The following is an 11,208-nucleotide window of genomic DNA, read 5'->3' on the forward strand; positions in this document are numbered from 1 at the left end:
AAGCGAGCCCCCTACAGGTGGGGAACTGGGGGCTCCAACCGGGATCCTTACTCCGGTCCTTTTGCTTCGCACCACGTAAGCTTTCTGTCTATTCTTTTAAAATATTTCCCATTGCGGGAGTTGGGCGGTGGTGCAGCGGGTTAAGCGCAAGTGGTGCAAAGCGCAAGGACAGGAGTAAGGATCCCAGTTGGAGCCCCAGCTCCCCACCTACAGTGGAGTCACTTCACAAGAGGTGAAGCAGGTCTGCAGGTGTCTGTCTTTCTCTCCCCCTCTCCGTCTTCCCCTCCTCTCTCCATTTTTCTCTGTCCTGTTGAACAACGACAACAACAATAACCACAACAATGTTAAACAACAAGGGCAACAAAAGGGAAAATAAATAAATAAATAATAAAAATATTTCCCATCAAGAAATACACCAAGATTTATCACATCTGTGCTCATTTATTTGCTACTTTCTGTCTCTTCTGATTCTAAAATATAAATCCCCCTGAGAATAGCAGCCTGTCAACGCCCATGCCCATCGGAGAAGCAATTATAGAAACCAGACCTCCCACCTTCTGCACCCCATAATGACCCTGGGTCCAAGCTCCCAGAGAGAGAAACAGTAGGAAAGGTTTCAATGTGGGGGATGGGATATGGAACTCTGATGGTGGGAAATGTGTGGAATTTCATCCCTCTTATTCTATGGCTTTGTTGATATTTTCCAATTTTTATTTTACAAATAAACTTAAAAAATGAAAAAATGAAACAGGGCACTGCATTATTATAATTAAAATAAATAAATAAAAGGACTTCACAGGAAGTGCAGCTGCTCGGAGCGGGTTTAAGACAATCACAGTTTATCATATGGTGGTATAGCAGTACAGAATGGTATATTTTAGGCACAGTAATAGAGGCAATTATTGGCAGAGGTAAGACTAGGCCAGGTCCACGAATCCATAAGTTAGTTATCAAATTTCAGCTCCACATGTAGAATTCCTGGGAGGAGCGGCCATGTCAGGCACCGCAAACACACGGGAAAGCAGGGAGCTGGATCTGGAGAGTAAGAACAGAGGCCAACTTCTGCCTAGCCTGTGCTTAAATCAGTTACGACACACTGACAATCCCTTGAGGGTTTGCATAAATTCGTGTAAATTTGTACTATGCTCCATAGGCTGGCATAGATTGTATGCTAATTACATTCTTATGTTCAGCCACAGCCTTATGCTAATCATATCCCAAAGTCCTATTCACAGACTGTGTCCCAACATTGCATTGCTGGTGGGGACATATATGCAATTGCTTCATACACATGTGGTGGATTTAAAGGGTAGGTCCAAGGAACTGCTCGGGATCTAGCAGCTTAAGAAAAGGTGTTTAGGGAGTCCGGCAGTAGCGCAGCGGGTTAAGAGCAAGAAAAGGTGTTTAAGAAGTTTTCTGATCTCAGACTTCCTGATACTTGTTATTAGAATTCTTACTGAAGGGAGCCAGGCAGTGGTGCAGCAGGTTACACGCTCATGGCTTAAAGCTCAAAGATCAGCATCAGGATCCTGGTTCAAACCCCCGGCTCCCCACCTGCAGGGGGTTCACTTCACAGGCAGTAAAGCAGGTCTGCAGGTGTCTGTCTTTCTTTTCCACTCTCTGCCTTCCCCTCCTCTCTCCATTTCTCTCTGTCCTATCCAACAATGACGACATCAAGAACAACAACAATAACAAGGATAAATGACAAGGGCAACAAAAGGAAAAGAAAAAAAAAGAATCCTTACTGAATTGTAACCTTGCATTATGCTCACAAAATATATGTTTTACACTGGATAAAGGCAAGAGACTGGTATACTTTAATGATGGCCCTTTTGGTCAGTACCTTTTGGCCACCCCATCATCTGGGACCCTAGTCAGGGAAGCCTGGAATTCCCACATAGATATGATGGACCTAGACCTCTAACAGATCCCTCTCCCCACCATTGATGGTCATCTCCATCAGGAACAGCACTGTGGACCCTCTTGTGGGCCTCTACAGGACCTGGCCTTCAATGCATAGTAATAATGGTGGGGACCGCCCCACTCTCCAAAGGGAGGCTGGGTCAGAATACTCTGTCACTCGAGGAAGATGCGTCCTGGGGAGAGTGCAGCCTAGAATGTTCCTAGCTATGATCACAGAATGCGAGCTCAGACCCACAGGAATACAGAGGTTACACAGGCTCCTATGCTGAATATGGGCCCCAGATGAGATCTATGGGGTTTACAGTTGACAGTTTTCATATACTTTTCCCATATTTGGGAGATATTCTCTTCCTTGATTCAGCTTTCTAGTCCTTTTTCCAACAATGACACCATCTCCCCAGACAATACCTTTAGCCCATCTGTATATTCGCTGTCAGGTTCAGGCAAAAATTGGTTAAAAAAATGGGCCCCTTGGACTATACCTAAAATAGACTTCCCAGCTTTTTCCAAAATGGAGACCCCAAAACTCACCTTCTCTAGTCTTACTTTTAGGTTCCTGATTAATAAAGAATTTGTTCTGCTTTATATCTTAATGCTTTTTTGACGCTACCATGATGCAAACCTGACTCCTCTGGTCAGACAACCTCACCAATAAGTACTAGAACCCCACCTCTCAAGAGCCCTGCCCCACTAGGGAAAGACAGAAGCAGGTTGGAAGTTTGGCTAGACCTGTTAACACCCATGTCCAGGGGAGAAGCAATTACAGAAGCCAGACCTACCTTCCACCTTCTGTACCCCATGATGATCTGTGTTCATGCTCCCAGAGGGATAAAGAATAGGAACGTTTCTGATGGAGAAGATGGGATGAGGAACTCTGGTGGTGGGAACTGTGTGGAATTTTATCCTTTTTAAAAAATTTATTTAAGAAAGGAGACATTAACAAACCCGTAGGATAAGAGGGGTACAACTCCACACAATTCCCACCACCCGATCCCCATATCCCATCCCCTCCCCTGATAGCTTTCCCATTCTCTAGCCCTCTGGGAGTATAGACCCAGGGTCATTGTGGGTTGCAGAAGGTAGAAGGTCTGGCTTCTGTAATTGCTTCCCCGCTGACCATGGGCGTTGACTGATTGATCCATACTCCCAGTCTGCCTCTCTCTTTCCCTAGTAGGGTGGGTCTCTGGGGATTTATCCTTCTTATCCTACAGTCATGTCAATCATTAAACCAATAAAAAAGATATACATGTTTTGCTTGTTATTTGTCTACAAGGTATATTCCTTTGACTAATTTACCATGAAACCTGTATCTCAGGATCTGTCCCATTATCAGAAAATCCTAAGTAGCGGTCTCCCTATCTCCCCCCTCTCCTCTCAATTTCTCTCTGTCTCATCAAATAAAAATAGAAAAAAAAAGAATAAAGAAAAGAATAGAAAAAAAGAAAAGAAAAATATGGCTCCTTGAGTGCTGGGTTCATAGTGCAGGCACTGTGCCCCAGTGATAACCCTGCTGACAATAAAGTGAATAAGTAAAGGAATAAATGAAGAAAAGAGAAGGGCCCGGGTTCGAGCTCCTGGTCCCCACCTGCAGGGGGAAAGCTTTGCGAGTGGTGAAGCAGTGCTGCAGGTGTCTCTCTTCCTCTCTATCACCCCCTTCCCTCTTGATTTCTGGCTGTCTCTATCCAGTAAATGAAGATTCAACAATTAAAAAAAAAGAAGAGAGAAAGAAAGAGAGAGAGAGGAAAGAAGGAAGGAAGAAAGGGAGGAAGGAAGGAAGGAAGGAAGGAAGGAAGGAAGGAAGGAAGGAAGGAAGGGAGGAAGCGCAGAACTTCTATTTAAAGCTATAGAAGCCACAGGCTCTTGAGTAAACCACAGGAATCCATCCAGGGGAGCCATATAACTGAACACTCTAGGTAAGAAAAGTGTTTATGATCTAGCAGAGTCCCCAGTTTCAGATATCAGTCTTGTAAAAGATAGCTCTCAAATCCCTAAACATAAATAGAAATACACCAAGACACATCATTGTAAAATTATCAGAAGTCAGGAACAAAGAAAAAAAAAATGACAAGCTTCCAGGGAGAAGAAGGAAGTGGCTTACAGAGATAGTATATTCAGACTTGTACCAGACATTTCTAGAGGGACCATGGAGGTCAGGAGAGAGTGGAGTGGTATATTCAAGGCTTTGAAAGAAAATTGCCAGCCATGCATACCTTAGCCTGCTACACACTATCATTAAAATAGGAAGGAGCTATCCAAACAGCACCAGAGAAACAAAAACTAAAGGAGTTTGCCATTACCAGATCTACTTGACAAGACTTATTGAAATAAGTGTCACAGAGAGACAAGGAGCATTCAACTCTCAACAAGGTGATATACAGACCCAGCAATACAAGCCATACAAATTAAGAGGAAACTGTGAAGTATGAAAAGGGAGCAAGAAATGGATAGATGCTGTTCCAGCAGAGAATGGTGAGACAAGAACAGTTTGAAAAGGACTCTCTTATTATGTATTCATATGTAAATCATATACATATATGTATATACTTTTATGTGTAACACAATTATACACCTACAGTCTTCTTTATCTTTTAAAATGACCTATTTTTTTCTCTGGTACTTTATTCTTTCCTATTTTTTTTTAATATTCCCTTTCTTCATCCCATGTACAATATATTGAGGTTCATTAATTTGGTGCTTGCATTCAAGGACTCTGCTTGCCATAATTGATATTTGTTACCAGATGGCTTGCATTTCTCATATGTGCACTACGAAAAGCTGATATTCATGACTCTGTTAAAAAGAAAAAGATAGTCAAACTGTCATCAAGGTTTTGTTAAAACTGGGAGTCTGGCGGTAGCCCAGCGGTTTAAGCACACATGGTGCACAGCGCAAGGACCAGCATAAAGATCCTGGTTCGAGCCCTGGCTCCCCACCCGCAGAGGAGTCATTTCACAGGTGGTGAAGCAGATCTGCAGGTGTCTATCTTTCTCTTCCCCCTCCTCTCTCCATTTCTCTCTGTCCTAGCCAACAACGATGAGGTCAATAACAACAACAATAAAAACTACAACAATAAAAAAAATAAGGGCAACAAAAGGCTTTGTTAAAACCATGATAGTTTTGGAAAGTTTTGGGAAGTGTTGTTAAAATTCGGAGGCTCCAGCTGGCCGGGCTAGCTTCATGGGCGGGTAACAGAGATGACCAGAGACATACGGCTGGGCAGGGAAGCTGCATTTCTTTATTCAGGAACAACGATTCATAAACTAAGACAAACTAATCACCAAACAGAACTCTGTTGCCTCTTTCGCCAAGCACTCTCCAACTCTCCAACTCTGGAACTCTGGAACCCTCTCGGGGTTCCTTGGGGCGGGGCCAAGCGGGCCCATGAAACTAGCAGGACTGATCCAATTTTCTTGGCAGGGGGAGAGCTAGAACAACTCAATGTAAAGCATACAACAGGGAAGTAGAAAGGAGAACAGGGGAGGAGGAGGGAAGACACAGAACTATGGTGGTAGTTGTGATATGGAACTATAATCTTGTAATTTTATGATCTTGTAAGCCATTATTAAATAAATAATAAAAATAAATTTAAATAAACTGATTTTATAAATGACTACATACTGTTAAGTCCAGACTTAGGAAAGGGAGTGAAACAATTCATTATCTGAATCTATTACATTTTTCAACTTTAGTTTTAATCTCGGCTGAATGACTAATAAACAGTTCTCACAAGAGAGATTTTACCCTTTGATATACACTTTAAAATAAGAATAACCTAGAAATGCTTAAACAATAGTTCATAATAACTGGTAATCCAACTGACCTAAAATTCTTATAAAGTGTATTAAGTTGCGTTCAATTTCACTTAATGAATATGCTCAATTAGTATTTCTTCTTCTTAGAGTTCTCCTAGTTCATAATAGCTATTGTTTCTGTTTTCTTTTGATTTAATTTGATTTGATTTGTTGGAGGCATTTTAAAAGATGTTCAATCTATGTAACTTGAACCGAATGCCTAAAAATTATAATGAAATCTTTAACAAAAAAGGCTAAAATGAAGATAATTAATCATGACATATGCGGACAAGATAAGGAAACAATTAGAACCCTGAAAGAAAACCTACATGACTATAATTGATAAAATCATGTGGAGAAAAATTTTAAAATCTTATTATATCTCACCTGGGAAATTTCTTACTTTATTATGCATTTAACTGCACAAGTCTGGCCCCCACTGTACCGAGGAAAACTAATGCTCTGGTGTCTTTTCTTCTATGTCTTTGAGTCTCTGTCTCTGTTTCTTTCTTACTATCTGAAAATTTTAACCTGGAATGGTGATGCCGTGGCTACAAACAAACAAACAAACAAATAAAATTTAACAGCCTATCCCCAATAAAGAAATAAATTATTTAAATTAAAAAAAAAAGAAGTCCTTCCTCAGGATGACAGAGGACCTAGTGGGGGTTGTATTGTTATATGGAAAACTGAGAAATGTTATGCATGTACAAACTATTGTATTTACTATCGAATGTAAAACATTAATTCCCCAATAAAGAAATTTTTAAAAAATTTAACAGCTTATTTTATAGAAAAACGAGTTTATAAAGTCAGTTTTTAAAAGTAAAATAGTGAAAAATAAATCCTTTAAAGGCACAACACAGGTTCAAGCCTGGTCCCCATTGCTTACAGGGAAGCTTCTGTGCTGTGGTCACTTTGCCTCTCTGCCTTCGCTGTTTCTATCTAAAACAATATAGGGCAGGGGGTAGATTGCAGGCCTGAGGTTCCAAAGTCCTAGGTTCAGCCAGCTTTGACCTAGCACGTTATGATTGGGCCCTCCTCAATCGCTATCGAACAGGCCATGGCCGGTGCGCCCCTATGTTCCATCGCTGGGGAGCCAAAGATGACCCGAACTGCCCCTGCGGCTCTAGACAGACTATGCCCCACATAGTCAACGACTGCCACCTCTCCAGATTCAAAGGAGGTCTCGAAACTTTACATCAGGCTCAACCTGAAGCTGTTGACTGGCTACGGAAGAAGGGCAAACGCTAGAAGAAGAAGAAGTATAAGAGCTGAGCAGGTGCTCTGGGAAAATAATAATAACCCACCTGGTTGAGTAAACATGTAACAATGCTCAAAGACCCAGGTTCAATCCCCTGGTCCCTGCCTGTAGGTGGAAAGCTTTGCAAGTTGTAAAGCAGTGCTACAGGTATCTCTCTATCTCCCCTACCCCGTCGATTTCTGGCTCTCTCTATCCAATAAAGACGATTAAAACACCAACAATAATAAAATGATAACAAAAAGGTATGAAATCTTTGGGTCTTTTTTTTTTTTTTTTCCTTCCAGGGCTATTGCTAGGGCTCAATAAAAAAAAAAAAATAATAAATACTTTAAAAACCTTAAGTCAGCTATTAGGTATAGTGCAACTGGATTGGAACGTTTGATCCTTGAAAATTGATTGTTTTGGGCCGGCGCTCCACTCTGGTGTTCAGACGCAGGAAAGGTTACTGGGTGAGGCGGCCATTTTCTCTACCTCCACGTGGCCCAACCTGCTTCTCTAACACCCAACTCTGAGGTGCCAGCACGAATAAAGATTTGTGTTTCCTCTTCGCTCTGGACCCTCTCTCTCCTCTGCGGCCTGCGCACAACAACATCTGGCTCTACAACATCTGGCGCTCAATGTGTCCCGCACTCACGCCCAGCCTGAGGTCCAGAAAAGCTGCCCAGACACAGCATACATTGAAGATCTCACCAGATGTGTTGAGCAAAGCAGAAGACTTATTGTCGTGCTAACTCCAGACTATATACTCAGACGAGGATGGAGTATTTTCGAATTGGAAAGCAGACTCCATAACATGCTAGTCAGTGGAGAAATCAAAGTGATTTTGATTGAGTGTACAGAATTAAAAGGAAAGGTGAATTGCCGGGAAGTGGAATCACTAAAGCGTAGCATCAAACTTCTGTCCCTGATCAAGTGGAAGGGACCTAAAAGCAGCAAATTAAATTCTAAATTTTGGAAGCATTTAGTATATGAAATGCCCATCAAGAAAAAAGAAATGCTTTCTCAGTGCCATGTTCTGGATTCTGCAGAACAAGGTCTTTTTGGAGAACTCCAGCCTTTACCGTCTATTGCCATGAGCAGTACCTCGGCCTCTCTGGTGTCATCTCAAGCTGACCTCCCAGATTTCCACCCTTCAGATTCCATGCAGATGAGGCATTGTTGCAGAGGTTACAAACATGAGATGCCAGCCACCACCTTGCCAGTACCTTCCTTAGGCAACCACCACACTTACTGTAACCTGCCTATGACGCTACTCAATGGACAGCTACCCTTGCTAATACTCTGAATGATTCCCAGGAATTTCATAGAAACAGTTCCCTACTACCTTTATCATCCAAGGAGCTTAGCTTCACCAGTGATATTTGGTAGTGAAAAACTGAAGTCCTCTGAAAAGCTACGTGAGTGTGCAGACTTTCTGCTATACCAGAGTAAAGTACATCCAATAGCATAGAGGTGCTGAAAAAGTGTCCCAAGCAAAAGGATCAGTAGTTGCTTTTTGACTTTATTATTTATTCACATTTCTAGAATAGTGGGAAGGGAAGGACTAGTACTTTTCTAGTATAGTACCTTGCACCAATGTACAGTTTGAATTTATTCCTGAAATGGAAAAAAATTGTAGGTTATATTGTTCAATGGAGGTTTTATGATACTACATGGACTGAAAGTTTTCTCTATTTTTTTTTGTATTTATGTAGTATTTGAAATAAGTAAAACTTAAAAAAAGACCAAAAAAATTGATTGTTTTGAACATGAGCATGTACAAACTGTAAAGTCATACAAAAGAAAGGAACAAAATGTAAGTCAATGTTCAGATACTACTGACATCAAATCAATATTCCAAAATTAATAGATCTCAAATAGTCTTCTAAAAATAAGAGGTGGGTAGATATTTTTATGTTTTTGTCTTTCCTGCAGACTTTATTCTACTTTAGTATCATACAGAGCCTTTATCACCCTAATGAATAATGCTTTATTTGCTTATTTTTGTGACAATTAAACACTATGTATTTGGATAGTACCAAGCACAAAGTCTGACAAAGTATAGATGCTTGGAAAACACTGGCTGGGTTTTAATCTGTCTTCTTTGATTATACCTCCAGAGAAATGTTGTAAAGAATAACTTAGTATCTTTGTTAACTAATTCCTGCTTTTCCAGATTACACTTTCCTGATGGGTTGATGTAGCCTCAGTAAACAAATATTGTCCAAGAAGGAGGGTAGAGCCTTCATGGAATCACCTTTTGGCTAGAGTTAAGGAAGTGGGTCTCTACAAGGGCATACAATTAACTGCGTGAATGGAATCATGCCACTTGTCATGAATGAAAAGTATAATTTGCAATGATTAAAAACACCGAACCAGTTAAATATGTTGATTTTCTAACCTTGTCTTTCTTAATGAAGTAAAGCCGATGAATTTTAAGTAATTAGATCATGTCCCATCTCTCCCCTTCATAAATCCTGGTTTGATAGATTTGAAATTAGAAAAGAAAACGAGAAAAATATTTGGTAGAGGTTTAGCTGCCACTACAGAAGGCCAATGATCTTACGAAAAACATAGATGGTGTTATACTTACTTGTTTATTTATTTATTTTTGTTTATTTTTAATTCTTGCCACCAAGGTTATTGCTAAAGCTGGGTGCAGGCACCACAAAAATTCACCACTCCTGGCCACCATTTTTTTTCCCTAAATTTTATTTAACAGCACAGAGAGAAATGGAGAGAGGATGGGGAGATAGAGACAGGGAAAGAAAGACAGTCTTTACATTCTTGTATGGGAGGGACCTCATACTGATCCTATCACCATCTGCTCAAAGGCGATAAGAATCCTACCTCCTGCAGATATCTGACACCCAGTGCCTCTGAAGCCCCCAGACAAGTTAATCAGGCCCTACGTGACCAGATATTATCCCATTATTACGAGACAAGATATTATCCCTCCCTGCCTCTCTAACTGCTGGTCTTAATACCTCCCTCATATGCCCTGCGTGGGCCCCAAATTCTTCCAGGACCTCCTGACAGTTCCCCTTAATTTAAAAAAATTATTTGCCATCTATCTCGCTCTTCACCACGTCAGAGAACCTTTCAACGTTTTCTCTGATAGCCTGCATGTCACTAACCGTCTCCCATGGCTCCGCCCCCTCTTACACGTGTGTGTGCATGTGTGCGTGCGTGTATGCGTGTGTGTGTGTGTGTGGTGGTGGTGTGCTCTGTGAGTCAGAGAAAAAGCACAACATTTATACACCAGCCTTTTTTGTAGGCTTTCAAGGCCTCTGTTTTAAATAAGGCCCCTTCAAGATCTAAGTGTTTTTTTTTAATAAGACTATAAATATACAGGGCACAGGAGACTTGCTGCTTGCTGGCCTCTGTTTTTCCAACAGACATGCCCATATCAGAATTTTAAAGTGTAAGATCTAGTAAAGTGTTATGTCCACCCTTACTCATAACCGCTCAAAGGGTGTTACATAAGAAATAAAATACGGCTAAAATAAAGGAGTATGAACAAGTAATTAAATAAACTTATGATAAATCTATAATAAATAAATTACTAAGACCTTAGCAGTAAACTAAGTTCTAATATTGTGTTTAAATTGTTTAAACAGCTTTAAATCATACTAAAGAGATGATAATAATTTTATTTTTAAAAAGGCCTTCCAAAATTATATAAGGATATTTAAGCCAATTCTAATCACTGAGTTATCAATTTTAGTGAACTGCTAACTTGGTACAAGTTTTTTCTTCAAAAGTGAACAATTTTAGCTGTGACAAGCCTGTACATGAAGAACCAACTTATAATAACACAAAACAGAATCCCCCCCCCCCAGCAAAGAGTGCTGTTCAGCTCTGGCTGATAGTAATTTTGAGGATTAAACCTGGGATCTCAGAGTTTTAGGTATGAAAATTTTATTGCATAACCAGTATGCTGTCTCCCCAGCCATTTTTTAAGTGTGTGTGTGTGTCTGTCAGAGAGAGAGAGAGAGAGAGAGAGAAAGAGAGAGAGGAGAGAGAGAGAGAGAGAGAGAGAGAGAGAGAGACGAAGTGGAAGAATGTCCAGAGCACTAAATTCTCAATAGTCGTAGGAGAAAGTCAGTAGATAATTTTAATAGAAAAGGAAAGTGGTAAGGATGTTATGTCCCAAAAGGAAGCATGAAAATAGTTAGAAATGATTGTTGCTTTTTGTTTTTTTCAAATCACTTGATTGGGGGAAATAATGATTAACCTGGCAGTTGTTGA

At 40.5% G+C, this 11,208-nt stretch overlaps 1 pseudogene; it reads left to right on the forward strand.

Annotated features, from left to right (window-relative positions):
- The window catches only part of LOC103118058 (X-linked interleukin-1 receptor accessory protein-like 2), a 25,692-nt pseudogene extending 17,346 nt beyond the window's left edge, over positions 1–8,346 (forward strand).
- Positions 8,347–11,208: the final 2,862 nt, after the last annotated feature.

This window comes from Erinaceus europaeus, chromosome X (genome assembly GCF_950295315.1).
Source record: "Erinaceus europaeus chromosome X, mEriEur2.1, whole genome shotgun sequence".
Lineage (NCBI taxonomy): Eukaryota > Metazoa > Chordata > Mammalia > Eulipotyphla > Erinaceidae > Erinaceus > Erinaceus europaeus.